General features: G+C 43.3%; 1 pseudogene across 1 annotated transcript; it reads left to right on the top strand.

The window, feature by feature from the left end:
* Positions 1-351: 351 nt before the first annotated feature.
* Positions 352-27511, top strand: LOC148882684 (serine/threonine-protein phosphatase 6 regulatory ankyrin repeat subunit A-like; annotated as a pseudogene). The gene is made up of 29 exons (XR_016118574.1): positions 352-499; positions 6328-6411; positions 7735-7813; positions 9489-9559; positions 9683-9883; positions 9953-10040; positions 10859-11001; positions 11068-11175; positions 11368-11472; positions 12091-12169; positions 12236-12350; positions 12510-12592; positions 15332-15395; positions 15472-15540; positions 15680-15820; positions 15906-16017; positions 16325-16351; positions 17711-17785; positions 18402-18603; positions 18727-18814; positions 20631-20748; positions 20850-21069; positions 21145-21232; positions 21307-21390; positions 23917-24065; positions 24147-24229; positions 26387-26469; positions 26538-26629; positions 26693-27511. The product of XR_016118574.1 is annotated as a serine/threonine-protein phosphatase 6 regulatory ankyrin repeat subunit A-like (transcript).

Raw genomic sequence — 27511 nt, 5'->3', positions numbered from 1 at the left:
TTTTTGCGATTAGTCGTCTTATTTTGTGTCAAGTTGTGAAAAATGGGGCAGGCAACTTTATGGCCGGGCAGGTAACTTTTCAGAGTTGTCTGCCCTGGTGTCTTGTAACGTTTTGTCATGAGTTTCAGACACTGCCAATATGTATGTATTGCATTGTATTTTGGACACCCGCCCTCATACAATGGCAGCACAGAGTGTGGTCCTGATGTAGATATAGACTGGTGTAGATATATAGAGCCGGTCTATAACACATATTTTTAAATACTCAAAAGGTCAACTATCGTACACAAAAGTTTTTGGTCCAGTTTTTGTCTCGTGCTGTGGAGTGTCGTTCTGATGGTTCCGTGACAGGAAGCAAGTTGGGGGCGTGTATCGAGAGGAGGGGCTCCAAGTTGATTCAATAAAATCACCGGTTTGTGTTGAGCTATTTCTGGGTTATTTTACCATATACATTTACTCTGACGCTGGAATTATGACTTTGATGAAGATCCAAGACCAGGTACCGTCACGTTTTTTCCATTTTGAAGTGAACGACACGCCTTTTCAGAAGTTAGACCTCCTGCCTTGGTTTTCATTATTCAGTGAACGTCTTCAATCAGCCCGGATGCTGCGGTGAATTGTATAATTATCGAACGTGAATCAGCTCGCTATGCAAGTGTAGCTATTACATTGGAGGAAAAAAATTCACGAGTGAAAAAAAGATCTCCCATCAGTGCGAGTACACGAGCGCTAGCTTGATGAACTAGCGGCTAACGGTAAACAAATCACTAAACACACTAACAAAGGAGGCTAATATGCGTCAGTCCGGCTGCCTGTTGCATTGGGGCACTTAAAAACTAGATAACATTTTATTTTCACCAACTTATTGAAAATATTCTGAGGCTTTTTTTGGTATCGATTGTTCCTTTGTTCGCGAAAACCGCTGCAATAGCACGCCGCTAAGTTATTGTTAAGAAAGTTAGATTGTATCCTCATTTTGTGAAATGCTGTAATACTGAGCTGATCTGGCAACCCAGCCACTATGCGACATCACGTGATTTGACAGCGATCGAAGCCAGTGTATGTGTATGTGAGTAACTTCTCGTACGACGATGAGCGCAGCGGTTGCTCTCTGTGCTCCGACAAATAAATATCCTACTTGTATGATCTAAACAAGAGGACCATCTCGACTCTTTATTCTCACAAAATGCATCGCGAAAGCGCTGAAGATCTCAACAGTTATTAACGCGAGTTGTTGGCGTCCATGTCAACAAATCGCAAAGAAAGATAAGGTTAATAAATATTTTTTTTTTTATTAACATGCCCCCACCAAGGTTTGTACTTGGTAAGGTTTATGTCTGTCTGTGTGGCACCTGTGGGGTCGATGGCTCTCACGTGTTAACAATGATGTGAATTAACAAATATCAAAAAAAGTAGTGAATGTGCACTCATTGATTTCCCCTGTATAGTATTCGTTTTTCTGACGTTTCATTTTTACTCTATACCTTTCCAAATATCACATCACTGTTCTGTCTTCCATTACAATATTCTGTCATCGCATCAATGCCATCATGGATACTAAATCAAACACATAACATGTGCACAGGTTATTTTAACAGGTGCCGTGTCAAATAGGCACTAAAAATACTATTTTGATGATGTACACTGAATTTAACTGATTAGTTTACAGTTTAGTCACGGCTTTGTATTTCTACTCAAGAATAAACAGAGTTCTTTTGCCATCATTATGAGACCATGCAAAATGACTCCATGGTATTAGACTGTGCTTACACACAGGATCACCTCAGCTGTTTTCAGTGGATCAGAGACAAAATCCTGTCACAAATGTCACATTGTTTCTCACATTATGCAGTGTCTGAAATAACATCTGCCCAGACGCCCGGGGCGTGAACTTTTACGTTGGCCGTACAATTTACAGAACGTCTCCACCCGGGTGGCCGACAACTTTCAAGAAAAAAACTAACTATATTTTTTTTTCAAATCAAACGTTTGCTTTATTCCGATTTTGAAATTTGTGTTCGGTTTGGAAATTTCGTAATTTCGGTTCGTTTGGCAATTTGCATATGTAACGGAGTCTGCTCTAAGATTATTAAATTATGACGGATGTGACGCAACGGCGCCCGTAGCTCAATTCAAAGCTACTTGGGGAAGTCGTATGGTGAGTCGCATTTCTCAAATGGTCTGGATTAACTCACATTTTTATGACAATAGGTGGCTGCCGCTGCTCACTGGCAGAAAAAAATATCCTGTGACTGTAAGGTGTCCTTGAGAGATTTGAAAGGCGCTTATAAATGAAATGTATTTGATTATTATCTTTTTTTTGTTCCCCTTTTGTACTATGTAGTGTATCCAATTAGTTTCCCGATTCCTTTCGAGTCCAGATTACTTTTTGTGTCGTTATTTAATTCGTTTTGTCAAGTGGAATTTTCAAGCAGTTGTGCTTCAGAGTACTTTTCTGTTGCGCAGTTATTCACTAGACGAAAGCCATGCGACTTCACCTATCCCTTCTACCATACCGTGTTGCAGGTAATGATTGTTTCATTTCGGTTTGATTGTATTTCGTTTCTTGTGTCGTTTTTTCTTTTGGCCGTGAGTGTTGTGGCGTGTCGGCAGTTCGCTGTTGCCGCCATGTGAAGCGTTCAGGGACATCATGTAAACAACAGTGAACTTGTGTTTATTTCCCTTTTCTGTAAATAACCACTATATGATCACACGTTGTTCATTTCAATTTATGTACAATGTTTTGCATATGGACAGCTACTTGGGGAAGTCGTATGTTATTCACAAGATGAAACCACAGCGACTTCACCTATCCCTTCTGCCATACTGTGTTGCAGCAATAAAATAAATGAAAAAGACGCATCCAGACGTCTGGAATTTTTAAGACGGCAGCAACGTGGAGCTCAAGACAGTCACTCGGGAGTCAATCAGAAGCCTGCATCGAATAACATTGTGCTCCCGGACTTTCCCGAGCGTCATAGTCCCAGAAGAAAGATTCAAAAGAAGCTAACAAAATTTATGATGCTGCAAAACGTAAACGTACATTAAAAGCATCGTGGAAAGAGGAGTTCATGTGGCTTGTAGCAGACTAAACATTGCATTGTGCACCATGCTGAACTGTTCATGGACGAACGACAACTGGAGGAAAATCATCAGCAAAGGTTATTTACCATAAATTAAGCAAGGGAGAATTTGTGGTAGGTACATTTTAAAGTGCTGTTGTATATTGATTATCAATCCTTAATACTTTGCAACATTTTTTGGGGGGTGGTTAGTTGTCTTATTGTGTTTCAAGTTGTGAAAAATGGGGCAGGCAACTTTATGGCCGGTTAGGCAACTTTTCAGAGTTGTCTGCCCTCATGTCCGGTAACTTTTTGTCATGAGTTTCATGAGAAAAAGTGCTCACGGAACACTGATGCAAGATTAGGAGTCGCAGTGTTGTTTGATTTGTAGGTCTTTTTCCGTGACTTATATTGCTTTAAAATAACTGCAATTTGTCTTAGATACAACTATGTTGATATTTATGAAATTATTAGTATCTCCTGATGGATTGTAGGCAATTTAACCTAACTTTCAGATTAAAACTTGTCATTGTGTAATGCTTCTTCCGTACACCTAGTACAGTATATACTCAAGAGGAAGAAGAGTGGGTGACTAATTTCCTCGTCTTCATTCTGCATTGTTCTCCGTGGCGTTTACTGACAGAAAACCGGACAAATAGCTGAAAATAGACATTGGAAGAGGGTAGGAACTGACTCGGGGGTGAATGTGATTGTAGTGATGGGTTTGTATTTGACCACAAGAGGGCGACATGTACCTTCGTCTTTTTGAGATTGGTACCTCAGGATGTTGGATATATCCTGTAGTTTGTTTTTCTACTCCTGTAATTTGTGTTTTCTTCATGTGATTGTGCAAAATTCAGACTGGAAGTGACATTGGAACTTTACATACTTCCATTTTTCTGCCTCCAGCCCCCAAACGAAAACATTTAGACACCTTTGTTGTATTCTATCGACTACACATTTTATCAGAAGGCCTGTCTTGCGCTCTTGTGTCATCACCAAGTCTTTTATATATAATTTCATATTTGAGTGCCAAATAGGGAGAGTCCATTCCTCTCATAAATTGGGACTTACTCTGTTTTGTCTCATCTCCACTACTTATGGGCTTCTAATGGGCTTTTGCGGCTTGGCAGCGTTGCTGCTTTCAGCATGTGTGTTGAATATGATGCCGAGTGACGCACGAAGACAACAACACGCACAGATTGGTCTTGTTAGCTTCTCCTCTCACAGAGCCTGTTTGTTCATTCCACTTTGATAATGAAGGGAGACCTTTGACGAATGTTACTGATAATCCACCCAAAGGGACACGCAGACGCGGTGATCCGATTCATTAAACGCTCCTTTGACAATTTTTCCGTCTCCTTAAGTCTGATACAGACGCTCCCCACTTTACGAACAAGATATATTCCGAGTGGTCATTCGTAAGTTGCTTCAGTGCTATATTTTGTATGGGATGTATGTTTAGCTAATGTACTACGACGACATATAGCCTTGGGTCTTCAGTCAGCCTTTACTGAAGCTGCTGGCACGTAATTCAGTATTTACGTGCTAGCAGCCATTACTTTTTGATATGCATTGCATCCTCCTGGAGCGTCAACTGGGAAGGGGGATTACCTCCCCTCCCACATATTCTACGCAGCCAATCGTAAGCAAGATTGGACGGAAAATGGTGCGCAGTACTAAATCTAACTTCCAGTATCTCTGTTTGAAAAATTTTCAACATACTGTACCCGTAAAAATGTTCGTAATCTACCGCTATTTGTACCTGGAATTTGCCAAGTCTGCACATTTGAATTTGAATGATTTATTTCCTTGTGTTTACATTACATTTAAGTCCCCTGCTCTCTGCCGACTTTTCTCCATTCATCTTAAGGCTTCACGGCGATGGTCAAGCTTTAGGTAACAGACCATAATAATCCCCCTCCCCCCATTCCCCCTCGGTGCCTCTCTCACCTCCGTTAGTCTCACATCTCGGAAAGAGCTGGCTTCAGCAATCTGTCTGAAAGGCACATTGCATCCCCTGCATGTGCACCAGCTGTCTGCACCATAACAGCAGCGAGGAGGACCCGCAACTTTGTGCAGGCAGCGTCGTCATTCTGTCGCATGCTGCCTGCCGACACCATTACGCAGAGGAGTTCCCTGCCGTCTCCGCCGCTTCTGTTTTCAGCGGCGCAGAGCGAGGAAGAGAGGAGGCGTTCTGCAGAGCTCTCGGATTTCACATCAAGATGTGCATGGGTTGTTTCCGAGGAAGTGGCTTTGGGAAATGTCTGTGACCCTTGTTGCTCCCGACTGGGAACGCATGTCAGAGGGATTTGTTCATTGTGAGTAGTGAGAGACTTGCTATATTTGTCTTGGCTGGTTCCCGATGCGGTCGGAACGGGCTAGTCGTGTTTGTATCGTGGTGTTGGAGGAGGTAGAGGAGGATGAGCCCTGCTTTTCACCCCCACCCCTTGAGCTCAAATCCATCCAAGACCGCAGATCGCATCATCCCCCTCGAAGGGCTTCTGCGCTGGATGACAAGGTGAATTGCCTTGGCTTTTTCGACTCAATTTTGTGAATGGAAATATGCGTTGGGTCAAGGCTACTTGTTTGTAAGACCAGAGTTGGAACGTGACATTCATTATATAAGTAGACACACTCTCTGATTCTACTCTTTGAACATAGAGTGCACTTTTGCTCATGCTAATTTTAGCATCAGTTTAATGAATGTTGGTTTGTAGAGATTATGACGAAAGCCAATGCCATTGTTGTTTCTAAACCAGTATGTAAACATTGCCATGCAGCTAGAATACACTCTGAGGTGCAGTGTGTACATTTAAGTCATTCACTGCCATTCCCGAATGTATTCGTGAATTGAAAATATGACGTAGAGCTTGGGTGCCGATAAAGCACTGGCCATGACCTCTGGCAAAGTTTTCCCCTTCCATAAGGGGGCAGCATTTCCCTTTTTTCCATGTTCGCACTTTGTTCAAGCTTCATTTGTTAAAGCGCTATATAAACCAATATGTATGTATTGCATTGTATTTTGGACAGCCACCCTCATTTCAAGCTCATATAACTCCAGACACATATCGTTTAGGAATTAACTCTTGTTTTTTTTCTGGTTACTTTGAGACACTGTGCTGCGGCTGCTTTTGTCATAAACAAATCTGGCAGAGGCAACCATTTTTGGTGGTACTCGGAAACGCATGCCTCTTGCTCACAGAAAATAGTACGGACGGTAATGACAGCTAGAAAAATAAGAAGAATGATGTTGTTGTTGTAGCCGTCCTTGCTTCGAGCTATCTTCAATGTGGATCCAGATGAAGTTCGGTCCCTCATACTCAAAAAAGAGGATGTCAATATTCAGGTAAGTCAAGCACGACGGTCTCTTCGCTGACATTTTCCGGCGTATAAGGCGCACTTAAAAACCTTGATTTTCTTGAATGTATGGTGTGCCTTATAATTGGAAAACTTTCTACTTTATACAAACGCTCCCCGACTTAGGACATTCAAGTTACGAACAACGGTACATATGAACATATTTTTTGAGTAACATATGTATTCTCTCCAGTTATATATTTTGTTAAATGTTTATTTTTCAGGACAAACCAATACAGGTTACTTATACAAGTCTTAAACATAATTATATAAGCCTGAAAGGACAACCAACATCACTTTTTTGTTTCTTAACTGACATCAGAAAAACGTTTTATAGCATCTAAAATACCCAAAACATGCCGTATGATATTTTTATTCAAATGCAAAACACCAACAAAAATGACTTAAAGTGTCCAAAATCTGCAAAAAATTGAGCTGCGAATTGGGCATTTTCAGAAAGTCCCGCCCCCAGTTTGTGACGTCACGCCAAGACGTCTTGCATTGCTTGAGAATCAAAACAATGGCTTTAGCTTGGGAGAATATGCTTTCTTGTTACATCTCCAGTTATGAATATGATTCAAATAGTTCTGAAGAGGAAAGCATACATGTTTGCAATCGATTAAATAATTTATTCCATGCCATTTTGAGGCAACATTGGGGAGAAACGATCACCAGAAAAGAGGCACAAAATGGCGACCTCCTGTAGCCACAGGCTGATAAATTCCTTATATGGAGCTTGGACACCCTCTTCTGGCGGCTTTTGGGTGCAGCACAAGGTTTTCAGACCAAACAATACAGGAAAATACATTGACATGATGTAAGGACTGCTACAATGTATCTTTTTTTCGGTCAGGGGGCGTTCCTTTAGTGACGTCACGTACGGACTTGTCACCACCTCAAAAACAAGACTTCCTGAATATTCAGCGCGAGTCTTAAAACGTAAGATATAGCAATATGCAGTGGAATCTTTTTAAAATACGCTCAGTAGAAGTCATTTGAAGCCATTTTACAAATTATGAACACAACTTGTCCGGAGACGTCGGTTGTTCTTTAAACATACATTCCATACAGAAAATAGCACTGAAGCAACTTATGTACGAATTCACATTCTGGACAACTGTTCGGAACGTATCTAGTTCATCAATTGGGGAGCATCTGTATTTAGAAAACTTTTTTTCATTCATTGTGGGTGCGCCTTATACTCCGGTGCACCTTATACATTGGAAACTATGGTACTACATTTAAGATCTGAGGAGTTTAAGGACACAACTTTGACGTCATCTCATTCCTTGTCATCTCCATTTTTCAACAGGATACTGAAAAGCGGACGCCGCTCCATGCTGCAGCCTACCTGGGTGACATTGAGATCATCGAACTGCTCATCATCTCAGGTAAAACTACAATAAATTGATCTTAGTTTCACTCCCTGGTGCTTTCTCCTATGTGACTGCTTTATTTCCTGTTTATGATAGTTATCCATGTTAAGCGCTTTGTTGCAGCTCCAGCTGTTGTTCAAGTGCTATATAAATCAATATGTATTGCATTGATGGCAAGTATTTCAAATGCGTTCAGCTGCGTTGCTGAGACGATCCATGAAATAGGATTAAGTCAGTCCATTTAATATTTAACAAATGTCTTCTGCGGAATGTCTTGTTTTTCTTTTTTGATGATCACATGCGCCAGTGCTGTCTACTCATTGCCTTGTGATATAATGTCACGGCGATTAAAGACGCTGCTTGTGATTTTGAAATCATCTGAGGGTGGGATGTGGGGGGTCTCCCTGTAGGTTTCAGCCCGAACACGTCAGGATGAGGTCTCAACACAGGCGCATTCCACAAGCACGGTGTGAGCTGTCGCACGTGCCTCCACATGTGCTGCCTTGTTCCTCGGTATTAGGAAGAGCGAGTGACAGGTGCAGTTTCGGGGCTATTTTCACCCCTACGAGCGGCATCAACAAGCATCAGGGGAGTTTTGAATCCCCTAGTCGCCATTGGTTCAAAGGATGCCCCCCACTGTTAGTCATTGAAATCAATTTTGTCCTTTTCTTGTTACGGTAACTGTATTTTCCGGTGTATAAGGCACTCCTAAAAGACTTCATTTTTTCTTCAAAAAATGATCCTGCACCTTATACACAGGGTCGCATTATATGTGAAATAATTTTGAGCCACAACAGGTTTCGCGCAGCCAACGACTCTATATCCCCCTGTAGAAAAAGTAGTGCGTCACCCCAGCCTCTACTATAGCGCCTTATAATGTGGTGCACCTTCTATTTGGAAAACTTATATATTTATATACTTATATATTTGTTATATTTGAAAAACTTTTATTCATTCATTGAATGTGCGCCTTATAGTCCGGTAGTCCTTATATATGGAAAAAAGTTTGAAAATACACTATCCCTTAGAGGTGCGCCTAATACTGCAGCACGCCTTACACACCGGTAAATGCGGTTTTTGTGTTCATTGGATTGTGCACAAAAAAAATTTAATATTTGATATAGCCCCCGCCCATTTTTTTATGTTTACTGTTTAACAAAAAAGACTATTAACAATATGGATAGAAATGCAACCTTGGATTTTGTTTTTTCACTATGCAAATCTGGACAAATATTATATTATAAATGGAGACTATATACAGTAAAGTCTCGTTATATCGATATTCAAGGCAGTCCGAAAAAATATCGATATAACCGGGACTATCGATATATCCGACCCTGTTTGCATGTAATTTTCTCAGTGCGTGCATAGAAATAGTATCGATATAACCGGGACTATTGATATATCCGATATCGATATAACGAGACTTTACTGTAGTTTAAAACAAGTTTCTTAAAATGTACATTCATTAATTATATTTGGAAAACGTTTTTCATTCTTTGAATGTGTGCCTTATAGTTTGGTGCGCCTCATATATGGAAAATTTTTGAAAATCCACCATTTATTGGGGGTGCGCCTTATACTCCGGTGCACCTTATACACTGGACAATACGTTAAATAATTTAGATGTAAAAGGTGGTTTGTTTTGTCTTTGTTGATACCAAGATGCCATCCGCTCTTTTCTCCCAAGGAGCCAGAGTTAATGCCAAAGACAACAAATGGTTGACCCCTCTTCACCGTGCTGTGGCTTCATGCAATGACGTAATCATTTTCGAAAGACCTTATTCATTTGGAATCTCGTCGCCTCCCTTGTCGCCTTTGAGACACTACCAGGGAGCATTTGCATTTTCTTTGAAAAGCCATCCTATCAACATGTCTTCGCAGGATGCGGTAGCCACGCTACTGAAGCACAGCGCCGACGTCAACGCCAGGGACAAAAATTGGCAGACTCCGCTCCACGTTGCGGCAAGCAACAAGGCCATGCGTTGCGCTGAAGCGTTAGTCCCGTTGCTGAGCAATGTCAACGTGTCCGACCGGGCAGGACGCACTGCTTTGCACCACGCCGCCTTAAGTGGACACGTCGAGGTTGGCTTTTTCAGACAGTCAAGCGGACGTGTGGACACTGGTGGATATTGGCTTGCGTTTGGGTTGCAGATGGTCAAGTTGCTACTGTCAAGAGGAGCGAACATCAACGCGTTTGATAAGCACGATAGGAGGGCCATCCATTGGGCTGCTTACATGGGTGATATTTTTCTTTCATTCTTTCATGCCATTTATCAATAACCTATGCTAGTGAAATGTCTGCGTAGGCTCTCAGTCGTACAGGAGCTGTCTATCGATGAAAAAGTTTCTTCAGCCGTCATCTGTACTTCTTTGAAGGTGTTGGACGTTTCAGAGCAGAGGTCTAGCACTGCCCACTTTGTCTATTAGGGATATATAGAGGGCCAGAGTTACCAGCACAACTTTAGTTCGCTGATGAAGCTTTTCGGATTGAGGAGCAAAAGTCCGACACCTTCAAAGACGTACAGATGACGGCTGAATAAACCTTTTTATCTATGCTAGTGAAATCATAAATGAACCACTTTGTCTTTGTATGAAAGAAAAAAAATTAACTAATTCGCTGCCATTCCCGAATTTATTCAGGAATTGAAAATATGACGTGGAGCGACATTTGTTCGGGTTTAGGTTATCCTTGGGGGGGATAAAGCGCTGGTTAGACCGCTGGCAATGTTTTTCACTCCCCCGAGGAAGCAGAATTTGCCTTTTGACATTTTCCACATTTCAAACTTGGATAACTCCAGACCCATATAATTTAGGAATTAACTCTTTTTTTATGATGAGTCCAAGTTTTCTTATGCTGCATTGAATGTTCATGTAGTCCTACAACTCAATATTCTGTGGCTCCTGCAATTTGAGTGAAAATGACAAAAACCATGGCATTGGAGTGGACAGATTTTGCACATCATCTGGCAGTCAATGAGTTAATCACAAATCTTTAAAAAAAAAAAAGAAATCCACATCCTTTAAAACTGATTCTTGGAACTTTTATTTTTGTCACAGGTCACCTGGAGATTGTTAAATTACTGGTGAGCAGTGGCGCTGAGGTGGACTGTAAGGACAAGAAGGCCTGCACCCCATTGCATGCAGCCGCTTCCAGCGGGATGAGCAGCACTGTACGTTACCTGCTAGGCCTGGAGGGTCAGGTTAGCACATGCACTGCTTCCCACCTTGTAAGATCTTGAAAAGATATTAAAAGATGTTTTCCGTAGGTGAATGTGGTGAAGGCCTATGGCAACACTCCGCTCCATTTGGCGTGTTACAACGGGCAGGATGTAGTGGTCAGTGAGCTCATCAAGGCGGGGGCAAGTGTCAACCAGGTTTGTGTATGTGTGTGTGCGCGTGTGTGCGTGTGTGTGTGCGCGTGGGTGTGCAGGCGCGCAAGTACGGGGGTGTGGGGATGTGGGTGTGCCCGTGCCCGCGTGCGTGCGTGCGCACACGGGTGCGTCTATTCAAACGGAAACTTGCTCAATATTCATTTTGCATTTGGGGAATTTGTACCTTTGCTTTAGGTCAATGAGAGGGGGTTCTCTGCGCTCCATTTTGCATCCTCTTCACGCCAAGGAGCGCTGTGCCAAGAGCTGCTTTTGGCCCACGGAGCGCACATCAATATGCAGGTGCAGGTTTGCATAAAAATCTCAGGTTTAACCGATATCAGCAGAATTTCTGTTACAGGATATTATACCTACCCTACTAATCTAAAATCTTTTAAAACCACTTACCCGAGGGGAGTCACTGGAAAAGGTGATGGGCAGGGTGCGGAGGGTCCATTAGGATTTTCTGCACGCTTGTCCACATTCTTGCAGTGTGCAATCTGAATAAGAATCATCTTTATTGGCCAAGTATGTAGAATACACAAGGACTTTGTTTCCGGTAGAACACGCTTGCATGAGGATCATCCTAAAAAAGACATGACAAATAAATATGGAGGACACTAAGATAGGCTAATCTTAGAGAGTTAATTGCTAGGGGGAAAAAGCTTGGAGGGGAGTCGCTGGACAAGGTGGTGGGCAGGGTCCAATAGGATTTTCCGAACTCTTGTCTTGATTCTTGCAGTGTGCAAGTCCTCAAGAGTAGGTAGGGCGGTGCCAATTATTTTTTTCCGCCGTCCTAACTGTCCATCCAAAATAAATACCCACAGACTTTGCATCTCCATACACATGTTTTTATGATTGCTCCTTTGTTGCAACTGTAAAGACGCTAATGTGCTGAGCTTTTTATATCCGTCTGTGCAGAGCAAGGACGGGAAGACCCCCCTCCACATGGCAGCGACCCACGGCAGATTTTCTTGCTCCCAGGCCCTCATTCAAAATGGTAAAGCCCGCCACCTAAAAACCTGGTTGTTTTTGTCACAGGACCAGTATATTTATGTGTTCGTAGGAGCCGAGATCGATTGCATGGACAGGGACAGAAACACAGCCCTTCACATCGCCGCACGTTACGGCCATGAGCTCATCATCACTGTGCTCGTCAAACACCGAGCCTGCCTCGCCAAGTCAGTCACAAAATATATTTTTGGGATGACAGCGCAGACAGAAAAAATGTCATTTGTGTCAGAGCATTATTACCTAAATACAAAACAAGGAAGGACCTTTTGTACCGTTATTTATCCATCTGTGTATGGTGACAACTTCTCTTCCTTTTCTCTCTCCAGGAAAGGTATTCACGGGATGTTCCCGCTGCACCTGGCATCTCTCACCGGCTTCCCTGATTGCTGCAGGAAACTGCTGTCCTCGGGTACATTAATGTTGCTAACTTTTGGATGGCATTGGATTAGCCTTTATTCGTCTCACAGTGGAGAAATTTACATTTCACAGCAGCATAGTTATGAAGGGAAGGGAAGTCAGCTTTAGTGTCAAATATGCTAATATGCATGACATACAGCACAGATAAAATGTCCTCTCGGACCCAGCGTGCAAGGCACTTATAATGTGGCTAAAAAAGACATACAATTGATAACAATACATGTAATTTCTGAATGTAAAGTGAGGTAGTGTCGTATGTAAAGTGACATAATGTAGTAATGCAAAACAAACAAAAAAAAGGGTTGAAGTTAGGTCTTGCAGAAAAAAATAGAGTTCAGGATGATAGTACAGCGTGTAGCGTGTCCTCAGAGTTCGGTGAGTGTGGCAGTGGGAAGGGACAGGTCTGGGAGGGAGTTGAGTCTCCTGACTGCCTGGTGGCAGAAACTGTCCTTGAGCCTGCTGGTCTTGGCTCGGAGACTCCGCAGTCTCCTACCCGATGGCAGTGGGCTGAAGAGGCTGTGGGAGAGGTGGGTGGGATCGCCAGCGATCCTGATGGCTCTGCGGGTGAGGCGGGTGTTGTAAATGTCCTGAAGGGGGGGGAGACACCGATGATCTTCTCAGCTGTCCTCACGATGCGCTGCAGCGTCTTACGGCAGGACACGGTGCAGGCGCCGTACCACACAGTGGTACAGCTGGTCAGGATGCTATCGATGGTACCGCAGTAGAAGGAGGTCGTGATGGGGGTCGATGCTCCAACTCTTTTGAGCTTGCGGAGGAAGTACAGGCGCTGGTGGGATCTCTTGGCCAGTGATGGCGTGTTGTGGCTCCAGGACAGGTCTTTGGATATGCGCACTCCCAGGAACTTGGTGCTGCTCACTCTCTCCACTTCAGCACCGGCGATGGTTAGTGGAGCATGCTGGGGGTGCACTCTCCTGAAGTCCACAACAATCTCCTTCGTCTGCTCCACATTCAGACGGAGATTCTTGTCCTTGCACCACGTGGCCAGGCGGCTGACCTCGTCCCTGTAGGCTGTCTCCTCATTGTTGTTGATGAGGCCCACCACAGTTGTCATCCGCAAATTTTTCGAAGAGGGTGGAGGGGTGATGATGGTGAGCAGTCATGTGTGAGCAGAGTGAAGAGGAGGGGGCTCAGCTCACACCCCTGGGGGGCCCCTGTGTTCAGCGTGATGGTGCTGGAGGTGTTGTTTCCAACTCTGACTGCCTGTGGTCTACCCGTCAGGAAGTCCAGCAGCCAGTTGCACAGGGAGGTGCTGATCCCCAGTTTTCTCAGTTTGTCGGTGAGCTGTTGGAGGATGATTGTGTTGAATGCTGACCTGAAGTAGATGAACAGCATTCTGACGTAAGAGTCTCTGGTCTCCAGGTGGGTGAGCGCTGTGTGGAGAGCTGTGGAATGATGGCATCATCAGTTGAGCGGTTGGGCCGATATGTAAACTGGAAAGGGTCGTGGTTGGGGTGGGAGGGCAGCCTTGATGTGGTTCACAACAAGCCGTTCGAAGTACTTCATGAGGATGGGAGTGAGTGCGACTGGGGCGGTAGTCGTGTGGCAGGTGGGGGATGATTGGGATGATGGTGGTGGCTTTGAGGCACGTGGGCACAACAGCCTGGCTCACAGAGGTGTTGAAGATGTCTGTGAAGACATCTGTGAGCTCCTCAGCGCAGTCTCTCAGTACACGGCCAGGAATGTCGTCGGGACCCGGGCCTTTGCGTGCCTTGGTCCCTCTGAGGGATCGCCTCATGCTGTCGTGGGACAGTGTCAGCACCTGTTCGTCGGGAGGTGGTGGGGCCTTCTATGCTGGAGTGCTGTTGTCTGCCTCGAAGCGGGTGAAGAAGTCGTTCAGAAGAGTGGTGGAGTTCTCGCAGGTCTGTGGAGAGGGCTTGTAGTCTGTGATGGTCTGTATCCCACGCCACAGGTTCCTGGTGTCTCTGCTGTCTCTGAAGTGGTTGGCGATCCTCCTGGAGTGCTGTCTCTTGGCCATCCTGATGCCGCGTGACAGGTGGCTGTCTGTGTCTGTGTACTCTTGGAGGTCTGTGGTGTTGTAGGTGGCCTCTTGTCTGAACATGTTCGTCGGTGTTGGAGAAGCAGTCTTTGAGTGCCTCTGACGACCCGTCAGGCCACACCCTTATCTGCTTCTTGACTGGTTTGACGACTTTGACAAGTGGCCTGTATGCGTGCATTAACATGATGTGGAGTGGTCCGAAGCTCCGAGGTGGAGGAGAGGGTAGGCTTTGAGGCTCCTTTGTGTATGGAAAGGAAGGAAAGAAGTAGAAAAACAAAATACAGGAGCTGCTGTAAAGGTAGCCACTCTCGCGCCACGATCTTAAAGTCAAAATAACAACAAACTACAGTAACAAATAATATCACTCAACAAAAAAGACAGTCATTCAATCTTTAGCACTTTTTTTGCACCCGCTTTATTTTATGAAGCAGTTCTACATGAAAGAGGAGAGGATCAAAACGTCCTTTTCACCAGTGGATCAGGGATGTCACAGACGAAAGTGCACGTCTACTATAAGCTAAATGTTCGCAAGCAAACACATAGCATCCATTGACGAAAACAGAATGTCTCACATCTCCTGGCCCATGTAAATCCACTTCAATTCCAAGCCGCGACAGTTCCACATACGCATCGATGCTCTGCGCGGACGCTCCTTTCATGGTTGTCAACCACTTGGTTGTCATGAAATGGATTGTGTTTACCTATTTTTCTCAGGATTTGACATTGACACTCCAAACGATGATGGAAGGACCTGTCTCCACGCCGCCGCAGCTGGAGGGTGAGTTGTGTGCTTTGATCCATTCTATGTGCAGCGTGTTTTAAGAGTTTATTTTATGGCATACGTCGTATAACAGGAACCTGCAGTGCCTGAACCTGCTGCTGAACATAGGAGCGGATTTTAACAAAAAAGACAACTACGCAAGGTAAGCTAGCAGCCGCAAACGTGCCTAGACAAAACTGCAAAATAAACGACATAAAGGTGGAACACGCATAGCCACAGGAAGACATTTTAATGTGCCCAGGATAGAAAATATAAACAATGTGGTCTGCTTACCATCATAGGACTCCACTTCATTACGCATCAGCAAACTGCAATTACCACTGCGTGTTTGCGCTGGTGGGCTCGGGGGCAAGCATCAATGAGCTGGACCAGAGAGGTTGCGGCCCGTTGCACTACGCCGCTGCAGCCGACACCGATGGAAAGTACGATACTTTTATGTTTTCAAACTGCACACATATTCACGGCCCGATTGCTCGGTATACATTCTCATTTATCGGATTGCCACAGATGTGTGGAGTACCTTTTGAGGAACAATGCTGACCCAGGTGTTCGAGACCAACAGGGGTACAATGCAGTCCACTATGCCTCAGCATTTGGCCGTACTCTTTCTCTGCAGCTGGTGTGTACCTCATTCATTATCAAGTCAAAGTCAGCTTTATTGTCAAATATGCTAATATGCATGACATACAGCACAGATCAAATGACTGTCCTCTCGGACCCAGCGTGCAAGGCACTTATAATGACTTAAACATAATAAACACAAAAACGCCAATTTGCCAGAAGAGAGGGGATCCGCTGTGTGTTCACGCGCCATCATCTTGGGAAAAAAAATAGTATGACAACACAAAGATGTCGGGGGGAAAAAATGTTCTCCAAAAATTTCCAAGGCATGAGCTGAATTGCTATTCTTTTTGGTTTTCTTTTAGATGGCAAGTGAAACGCCTCTTGACGTGGTAAGAATGTTTAGCACAGTACAGTACAGTACAGGTAACATCTGATTCACGACCGGCACGAGTTACGACCACCCATATTTACGACCATGACCCCCAGACCTTTTTTTTGTTGTTGTTTTTTTTCTACGGCTGCCACCACTACAGCCAGCAACACGACAGAGACAGAGGTCCGTGCAGGATGATTTATTCAGCTACAACACAAAGCGCTGGCCCCAAAAAGAGGACCAGCGGAATAATCAAAAATAAAGAATACCAAAACCGACAAGTGGGGGGGGGGGCAATGGGAAACTCGACAACGGTGAGAAGCAAGTCGCACACGGTGGTGCAGAAATGGAACAATAATAATAATAATAATAATGATAATAATAGTAATACATTTCATTTATAAGCGCCTTTCAAAACTGGGGGGAAGGGGGGCTCAGACGAAGATATAGAAAGTCCAGGGTAATACAACGTACAAATACAAGTTGACAGTGTCCCGTTCTTGTACCCACTGTCCTGAAGAAGGAAGTGGTGGCAAGCGGGGAGGCGTGGCCCCGCCCCCAGCTGTCAATCCGAATGTGACCATCGGGGGGTGAGGGGTGTCCACCGAGCAGAGCGGGTGGGATCGCCGCGATACAAACGCTACGTCGGGCTCAGGGTGGGCGCCGCTGCCTCTTTGAGACAGGTGACCTCTTCTGGCTTCTCCGTTAGCAGGCAGAGCGATTTTTGGAAAGCTTGGGAACCCGTGCGTATTTGGATCAGCAGAAAGCGTGTGCGCCGACACAGTAATAAAGATCGATAATACGAAATATAAAATGATTAAAACGACACTAAAAGTTATGAGATTTAGAAATGAACTGTCAACATTTTGGTATATAATACTATTCAATAGAAAACGTTGCTTAACAACAACAGATTGACATCGTATACTATGCTGTCGTATAGGAGATGCCAGCGTGTCGTCATTTTTTATGATTGGATTGGATTGGATTTGCCTTTATTAGTCTCGCAGTGGAGAAATGTACATTTCACAGCAGCAAAGTTGTGAAAGGAATGAAAGTAGAAAAACAAAATACACGAGCTGCTGGAAAGGCAGCCACTCTCGCAGCGCCGTCTTGAAGTCAAAAGAACAAAAAAAAAAAAACGATCACGTGATCCTCGCGTCAGCCATTTTGAATGCTTTTCAATTTACGATCGTTTGACTTACGACCGTTTTGTCGGAACGGAACCTGGTCGTAACTTGGATGTTACCTGTACTTGAGATGATGCAAATTGGTCTCTTAATGTAAGTAGTGCCCTCTGCTGGACAAAATGTGTTGAAGTGTTGGAACAAAATGGAATGAATGCAATCTGACGTCGAATTATGCTTCATTTCAGCTGATGGGGTCATCAGGAACAGACTTCCCAAGTGACTCTGAGTGCCCTGGGCAGATCAGTCCACTCCATTTGGCTGTGAGTTCTGTGTAGTTAAACAATAATAATAATTTGGGGGGGGGGGGGTGTTTGTCATCCTCACCAGGTCTTAACCGCTGAATCGGCCAAGATTAGCTTTTAACTCCTTCCCTTCCAGACCCTGTGCAAAAATGTGTCCACTCCAGTGCCAGGGTTTTTGTCATTGACACTTGAATTCCTAGGACCCACAGAATATTGAGTTTTAGGATTACATAAACATTCAATACAGCGTGAAAAACCATAGACGCTCTTCTTTCATCAGAAAAAAATAGTTAAGTCCTAAATTATATGGGTCTGGAGTTATATGAGCTTGAAATGAGGGCGGCTGTCCAAAATGCCAAGGACTACAGCTGGAATAAATATGGAAAAAAGGGAAGTGCTGCTCCCCAGTAGAAAAGAAAAAGCATTGCAAGAAGCCATGGTCAGCGTTTTCTTGGCACCCAAACATAAAAAAACAAAACCCGAACAAATTGGGGAATGGCGCTCTACGTCATATTTTCAATTCCCGAATACATTTGTGAATGAGTTAAAATTGTAAATCATTTTTTTTGTTCGCATTAGAACAAAAGACATTGGGCGTATCTGAAAATATCCGTAATGCCCTTTGTTTCTGCAGGCTTATCACGGACACTGCGGAGCCTTAGAAGTCCTCTTGTCTTCCATGCCAGTGGTGGACATCCGTAACCCGCAAGGCTACACTCCCCTCAGCCTGGCTTGCTCCAGAGGGCACCAGGATTGCGTCTCGCTGCTGCTACACCACGGCGCCTCACCCATGGCCTGCGATTTCTCCCAAAAAATGACAGCTCTACACGCTTCAGGTAGACGAAATAAGTCAAATGAGGACTGAGCTGCTGTACACTGACATGTTTACAACTCTAAAACTACAATCTTTTTTTTCTATGTAACTATCTTCATTTATTGATGTATGTGTGTCCCCTCAGTTACAAACGGCCATGCTGGGTGCCTGCGTCTTCTCATGGGCAACAATGACCAACACATCAATTTGGATGCACTAGATGTCAACAAACAGTGAGTTCTTAACTCATTCACTGCCATTCACGAATTTATTCGGGAATTGAAAGTATGACGTAGAGTGCCATTCCCGTATTTGTTCGGGTTTTGTTTTTTCATACTTGGGCGCCGATAAAGCGCTGGCCATTGCCTCTTGCAATGTTTTTTTTTATTTAACACAAGGGGGCAGCATTTCTGTGTTTTCCATGCTAATGCTTTGTTCCAGCTTTGGCTGTTGCTAAAGCGCTATATAAACCAATATGTATGTATTGCATTGTATTTTGTTACAGCCGCCCCCATTACAAGCTCAGATAACTCTGTAGTGATGCGTCGTTCGCGAACGAGACGGTTCTTAGAGCCGGATCTCTGAAGTAAACGAAGGAGCCGAAAATGGGAGCCAACTTTTTTTCCCTCTATTCCCCACCCCCAGTCTTCGGTTAAAGTCGCATGTGATTGGTCAAGATCCGTCGTAGAGGAGGGTGGAGAGAATTACGGACACACGCAACAATGGGGAGAAGGGGCAGCGGTTAGAGAAACTATTGAAAATTTCAAAGTGGCGACCTGTCTGCTGGATTGTTTTGACTTCAATCGAAGACACATTTCTGAGAACTTTGCAGAGGAAGTGGGGAGGTAGTGCAGGACGCATGCACTGTTTTGGAGCCATTTAAGCAGGTCACTGCAGATCAGTGTAGACAGGTACAGTGGACAAATGTTATCACATTTTGCTGTTATTATTATTCAATTACTGTATTATCAATTTTACTAGATGGTATTATAGCATTACTTATGAAAAGCAAATTTGTGACAGCTGATCATCAGACCAGAGGAACCACAGGGAATGTGAAAGTTAGTGGATGCTCTCTGTGCACATATAAATTAAGCCATATACAAAGATATACAGTGGGACCTTGGCTTACGAACTTAATTGGGTCCCAGACACAGTGTGTAGACCGAAAAGTGTGTATCCCCAAAAATAATTTCTCATAGGAAACCATTAAAATGAGAAAAATCCGTTCCCAGGTCCTCATAATACATAATTTTCTTCTTTCACATTTTCTAATCCTTAAAACTACAGAAAATATACCTTATTTTCTGTATAATAAATGTGCTATAGTATTATGATTAAATAAATAAACTGTACTATACAATAAAGTCATTTTATTTACCTTTGTGATGGTTGTTAATGGCTTGATGAAATGGAGTCCGGTTTCCTCAGCATTAAACTGATTTGATGAAACTTGATGAGGAACATGGGCTTCTTTCACCATCTTGGAGAATGGTTGTATTAAATTCATCCTGTCTACTTGATATCTAATTTAAAACAGATTATTTTCTTACAGACAGTGTATTGTAGGTGTTCAAATACCTGACATGTTTCGGTCATGTCAGGTATTTGAACACCTACAATACACTGTCTGTAAGAAAATAATCTGTTTTAAAAAAATCTTGAGGAATGATCCCTTGGAGGTGCTTTCTCTGTTATAATTGTTTCTAGTTCTTCATCAATTGTGATCTGACTTGTGCGGGTTATTTGTGGAGCCTGATTGATGGGATAGTTTAACCTTCCAGTCTACACTGCATTATCAAAGTTCAAACGAGTCTAAATTTCCGGGTTACGGTTTATTACTGAAAATTATGGTTTCCAATAAAAAACATTTCGTAAAAAATCGGCAAAATACCCAAATACCCAATGTTAATTCAAAACAGGAGATCGCTAAGTATTGTATCTGTCTGGCGGTGAATGAGTTAAATGCCTGTATTAATTTTATGAAAAATTCTGCACATACTTTGACCAAAGTCTAAAAGATTGATGAATGTGTGTGTTTCTACAAAGGACCCCGCTCATGTTGGCTGTGCTGAATGGACACAGTGAGTGTGTATATTTGCTGCTCAGTCAAGGAGCCAGTGTCCAAATTCAGGACTGCTGGGGGAGGACGGCCCTTCACCGAGTGGTGAGATGAATCCTATTCGTGGGTGTCGACTCATAACAAAATACGCTGCCGCTCTCCTATCATGATGTCATCACCATTTGAACAATGTCGTGTTGACACAGGCAGTGACAGGCCAAGAGGAGTATGTGGAGGCTCTCCTTCAGCGAGGGGCCAGCGCGTGCGTGAAGGACATTTACGGCTTCTCCCCTCTTCACTTGGCGTCCTCCTGCGGCCGTGTCAGCGTCCTTTGCGCCATGCTGCAGTCGCCTGGCGTCTCAAATGCTCTCTTGGAGTTGACAGACAACAAAGGCTACACGCCGCTACACTGGGCCTGCTACAGCGGTAATCAACTGAAAACTGTTGTATGGGGATAAATACTGTTTTAAATTTCACTTTTCTTTGCCCCCCCCCCTCCAGGATGTGATGCTTGCGTGGAGTTGTTGTTAGAGCAGGAGGTCTTCAGGAAGATAAACGGGAACACGTTCAGCGCGTTGCACTGTGCGGTGTAAGCATATGCTCCTATTTATGCACCCGATGTGATCAGAGGCCCCAAGTGACAATGTGCGTTATGCGTTTTAGAATGAACGACAACGAAGGAGTGGCTGAAATGTTAATCGACTCCCTGGGTGCCAACATCATTGACTCCGTTGACTCCAAGGGCAGGTGAAAAGAACGACATTTTAATTGGCCGCGATGCCCAGAAATGTTAAATTCTGGTTATGTTGATACTTTTGATCAACATTCACTCTAATGTTCGCTTCATTTTAGGATTGACACAAACTCCTTGAACTTCCCTTTGGACACCAATGAACAATCGGAGAATGTGACAAAACATTATGTGCCGATAAAGCGCTGGTCAGACCTTTGGCCATGGTTTTCCCTTCCACAACGGGGCAGTGTTTCCTTTTTTCCATGTTAGCGCTTTGTTCCAGCTTCAGCTTTTGTTGAAACCAATATAGGAGTATTGCATTGTATTATGGACATCCGCCCTCCTCATTTCAAGCTCATATAACTCCAGACCCATTTAATTTAGGAATTAACTTTTTTTTCCAATGAAAGAAGAGAGTCTAAGGTTTCTAACACTGTACTGAATGTTTATGTAGTCCTAAAACTAAATATTCTGTCGGTCCTGGAATTTGAGTGGCAATAACAAAAACCCATCACTGGGGGTGTGCTTTATATTCTGGTGCGCCTTATACCAGTGTCTGAAACTCATGACAAAAAGTTAGCGGACACCAGGATAGACAACTCTGAAAAGTTGCCTGCCCGGCCATAAAGTTGCCTGCCCCATTTTTCACAACTTAAAACAGAATAAGACGCCTAATCACAAAAAAATATTGTTGCAAAGTATTAAGGATTGTTTTTATTAAGGATGTACCTCGCACAAATGCAGTGACGTGCGGTGAGGTTCATAGCTGATGAGGCACTGACGTAATCACAGTCAGATTTACAAACATATGAACTCCACAGAGTAGCTTATTCACCATTTGATTGGCAACAGTTAACGTGTTTTGTTTAAAATGTCATGTCAGCATTCTTTATATACTATATTCAAACTGTAGCATAGAAAAAAAAAATTAAAAAACGTTATCATCGTGTTACCTTTACTTATAAATGAAGTCCAAGTCTCTCTGTCTCATTGGAGATCACTGCCAGTGAAGAAAGTCGTCCTTGATCAGTCCTACTCCGACTGTATGTTTTCAGTCTATTGTGCTGAGAATGACCTCTCCACTGATGCTGTAGTAGCTGGAACAGTGAGCACGAGCTGGAGCAACTTTGTCGCTTCAGGAATAGTTTCAATGAGATCCTTCTTAGCCAAAAAGCTGAGAAGCTGTCCAGGAGATTGACATTCATCCCTGACCGTTTGTGAGCTATACAGTCCGGAGTTGGTCTTCCTTTAATTATTATCTCCTGCTTGGATTTAAAGTCCAGTTTAGAAAATTCTTTCAATTTAGATATGTAATCCTCCATTCTGAAAATAAGGCCAAGCAACACGAAAAAATGACTGGATGGTTGCACTTAACTTGCTAACTGTTTACTGTAGCTTGCTGTCACTAATTCTATTATGCTGCAGCCGAGGACTCGCAAGAAGAATCTATAATCACCAGCGCCCCCTGTCATGAGGCAGAAGAACGGTGTGCCTCACCTATGCACATAGTTTTGATTTAAATAAAATAAACACTATAGTACAGTGTTTATAATGTACAGTGACTGTACATTATATACACCAGGTAAACTGTAGAAATTTAGTTCATATACTAAAAGATTTTGAACACTTTAATAGCGATATGCAGAGGGACAGCAATGCGGTCTCACTGCAGAGCAAGCCAGCACAGTGAACATAGTCATTGCGCAATCCGTGGTGAGGCAGCACCGGCTGCTGCGTCACCACTCGTCTCCACTTAGTATTTGAACTGTAAATGTGAAAAATCAGCAATTTTGAAAAAATAAAAATGGTGAGGTTAAATGGAAAAGAACGTTAAAGTACAAATCACTAAATAAACATAACTGTTTAATTTATTTTGTCATTTGATATTTCCATGATGACAGGTGAGGCACAACCTCACCTGCCTCCCCTGACTGCACGTCACAAATGCTCCCTTGCTTAATTTATCGTAAATATCCCTTGCTGATGATTTTGCTCCAGTTGGTCGTTTTTCCATACACTCTTCGTCATTTTGCACACATTGCGTCGTCTGCTACAAGCCACGCGAACTCCTTTTTCCACAATGCTTTTCATGTACGTTCAATTTCTCAGCGCCTTTCAAAACTCTCAAGTACACTTTACAGTCACGGGATAATGTACATTTACGTTTTGTAGCGTCACAAATTTTGTTAGCTTCTTTTGAATCTTTCTTCTGGGGCTGAGGTTCTGTGCATCTACTTTGGAAAATGATTATGCAAATACACGACCTTATAACACTCGGGAAAGTCCAAACCACGAAGCAGGCTTATGATTGGCTGCTGTGCCGAGTATTCAAATCGTCAGAAATTTCCAAACGAAATGAAGACTTTTTAATTGGAATACTTATTCTGATTTCGAAATCTTCGTTCAAATGTTTGCTTTATTAAATAAAGCAAACGTTTGATTTGAAAAAATATGTTTTTGTTTTTCTTGAAGTTGTCGGCCATTTACTCGTTGTTGTGGTACTGCTTGTGACACCGCTCACTACGTTTGCGCCCATGCAGGTCCCCGCTTCACGCCGCCGCTTTCGCAGACAGCGTGGAATGCATTTCGCTGCTGCTCAGTCACGGAGCTCAAGCCAACATTGCAGACAAACACACGCGTAGGACGCCACTGATGATGGCAGCTCTCAATGGGAAAACCAATGCCGTGGGTCCGTGCGGGCACCTTATTCACCTTTTTGACTTGTGCGGATCTGCGTTATGTAACTCTACCTGACTGCGCTACTTTGCAGAGGTGTTGGTGAGCAGCAGCAAAGCAGACTTTACTCTTCAGGACACTGACAGGAACACAGCCTTACACTTGGCTTGTAGCAAGGTAACTGCTGGCACTGCATACGTGCCAACTAAACTCCGGTTTTGCCATAATGAGTACGGTTTTCATTATCCCATTCCGGGTTACGGTATATGAAGGAAAATTACACTTTCCAGTAAAAACAGTAAGTCAAAAATAGTAAATAATCACTGAATATCCTATCTAAATTTATAACAGGTGATCGGTTCATTGCCAGCTGTTAGCTTCCTTTAAATCACAGGTGTCAAAGTCAAGGCCCGCGGGCCAAATCCGGCCCGCCACATCATTTTTTTCGGCCCGCGAAAGCAAATCAAACTTGTTAAATTCCATGATGATTGCTAAAATCTGAGCCAAAATTTCATATTTTTGGATGTCAACCACAATAAAAGTCATTATTCTTGACTTCAGATTTGAAAACGAGTTATTCATTAATTTGCTGTGTGCTCAATATGTAATATTTGAAGGGATTTAAACATTCTAATGGGTTCCCCAAATTCATAACGGCCCTCGAGAGGAGACCCTAACTACAATATGGCCCGCGGCAAAAAATGACTTTGACACCCCTGCTTTAGATGAATTGCACGTGCTAAGGGTCATTCCTGGACTTCAGAGTCAAGAGTTAGCAGCATCCGCGGGTAAAATGTATAAGTTGACAAGCATGACTTTATTTTTTAAAGGACAACCGACATCACATTTTTGTTTCCTAACTGACATCAGAAAAATGTTTTATAGCAACTAAAATACCCAAAACACGCAGGCTGATATTTTTAGTCAAATGCAAAACACCAATAAAAATGACTGAAAGTGTCAAAAATCTGCAAAAAATTGAGCTGCGAATTGTGCATTTTCAGAAAGTCCCGTCCCCAATTCGTGACGTCACCCCGAGACGTCTTGCCTTGCTCGAGAATCAAAACAATGGCTTCAGATTCAGAGAATATGCTTTCTTGTTACACATCCAGTTTTGAATATGATTCAAATAGTTCTGAAGAGGAAAGTATAAATGTTTGCAATCGATTAAAGAAGGTCTTCCGCATCATTCTGAGTGATCAAGACTGATGTGTAGTGTCACAGAAAATGCAGAAGATGGCGGCAGAGCTCCGTTGGAAATAGGTTTTATCATTCACCTTGGAATTTTTGTCAACGAATATCAAAGAGTTGTCTCTGTGTAACATCCAACGATTCACCATTGCGTTATTTGTGTTTTCCTTCTAATTTCGCAATCAACACGGATCAACACGAAGTTTTCAGACCAAACAAAGTACCGCAAAATGCATTGAGGTGATGCAGGGTATATCCTTTCTTAGTCAGGGGCATTCCTTCAGTGACGTAGGGTGAGGACTCATCACCAACTCAAAAACAAGACTTCCGGAATATTCAGCGCGAGTCTTAAAACGTGAAATATAGCTATATGCAGTGGAATCTTTGTAAAATACGCTCAGTAGAAGTCATTTGAAGCGATTTTACAAATTATGGACACCACTTGACCGGAGATGTCGGTCGTCCTTTAACTGAATGATTTCCTCCATCAATTATAAGAACTGCTTATCCTCCCCAGAAGGTGAAAAAAGAATAAATATCGATATCGATGTTAGCTAAATTTCACATTTCCTGTTACTTTGATAGAGAATCGACAGAATAGAAATGAGCATATTTCAAAACTTCATGCTGTTGCATGAAGTTTTGAAATATGCACAATTGAAACATGCACAATTGAAGCACAGAAAAACTCGGGTCAATCAAAGGTGAACAGACACAGCCTGTCAAACAGTCATCTTCAGGTAGGAAATCTAGCCTTGGGCGGAATTTAGGACTAGGTAAACCCATGCACAGGAAGAGCTCATTAGCCAGTTTACAAATCTATCAGTTCATGGAAAGGCCACTGATTAAAATGTCTGTGTTCTGTTGGTTTATGGATGTTGGTGCTGGTAACATGGGACATCCAGGGAGGTAGTATTCAAATCAAGAAGACTGTGTTTTAACAATGCACCAATTAAATTTGCATATCCTCTAATAGCTTGGCAGAGGGCTGCAGAGGATAGCCGTCGGTCATGAATGGTGGCCGGCAGTAAAAGATGGTCTTCCTGTGTTCAAGCCTTTGTCCAGTGTCCAAACAAACGTCTCTAACATACCTTGACATGTGATTTTTTTTTTTTCCCCTGCGCGCTTTTTTGTCTCCGTCAGGGTCACGAGAGATGTGCCATGTTGATTCTAGAGAAGATCAGAGATAAGAACCTCATCAACTCCACCAACGCCTCTCTGCGCACGTACGTGAGCTCCCAGCAGTGGCAGACGCTGTCGGTCACAATCCACTCACCACGATTCTCCCTCGCAGGCCGCTGCACGTTGCAGCCAAAAACGGTTTAACGGTTGTCGTCCAGGAACTTCTGGGAAAAGGAGCGAGCGTGCAAGCGGTGGATGAAAACGGTGAGCATTCACGTTTGAAAACAAAGGCTTCCTCCGCGTTGACTCCCTGTCCATCTCTTTAAGGCTACACACCCGCTCTCGCCTGCGCCCCCACCCGCGACGTCGCCGACTGCTTGGCGCTCATCCTCAACTCCATGATGCCCGCACCATAGCGACCCTGCTGCCATTTTCTTTGCCTCACATGGTCATTAACCCTCACCCTGTTTCCAATCACCTCACGAAGGGCATGGCCTTGGAGACCCTTCCCCTACTGAGGCCAGAACGGGCGTCGTACTGTTGACCTGAGCGCCCCCTGCCATGTGTCACTACTGATGAAGATCTGAACAATTCGGATTCGGATACCTACTGAGGATTGGTACCACTTCTCGCCGCATTTGAAGAAACATAAAGAGGGACATTTTTGTGAAACCTTCAAATCACTAATACTGCAATGCTTACTTTACTCTCCCTGAAATATAGTACACTAGATTGCTAAAAATGGCCGATATTTGGTACCTGGGCATATCCTCACCATCGCGTCACAATCATTAAAAAAAACACAATGGTAGGACTTGGGAAGAAAAACTTGCATATTCTTAATGGGACCAGGTGGACGAAGAGCCTTTTTGATTTTTGATTCAAGAAACCTCCATTGACGACTGTATGAATTGGAATTGAGAGGATTTAAAATGCTTGGAAAAGGTCACGGATCTTTTTCATGAAGAACTGTTGTGGAATCAGCAGCCCAACTACTTGATGTTTGAGTGAGTCCAGTGCATGAGTGCGTAATCATGAACTTATTGTTGCCTTTTTTCAGGAATCGGCACCTTTTCCTGTAGGAGATAAAAACTATAATGGTGCAATGTTTGTAAAGAAGACGCAAAATAAAGAGATTTGTTTGCA

This window comes from Hippocampus bargibanti, linkage group LG20 (assembly GCF_051943395.1).
Source record: "Hippocampus bargibanti isolate YZ-2025 linkage group LG20, ASM5194339v1, whole genome shotgun sequence".
Taxonomy (NCBI): Eukaryota; Metazoa; Chordata; class Actinopteri; order Syngnathiformes; family Syngnathidae; genus Hippocampus; species Hippocampus bargibanti.
Note: the sequence above shows the minus strand (reverse complement) of the source record. Positions and strands in the feature narration are given on the sequence as shown.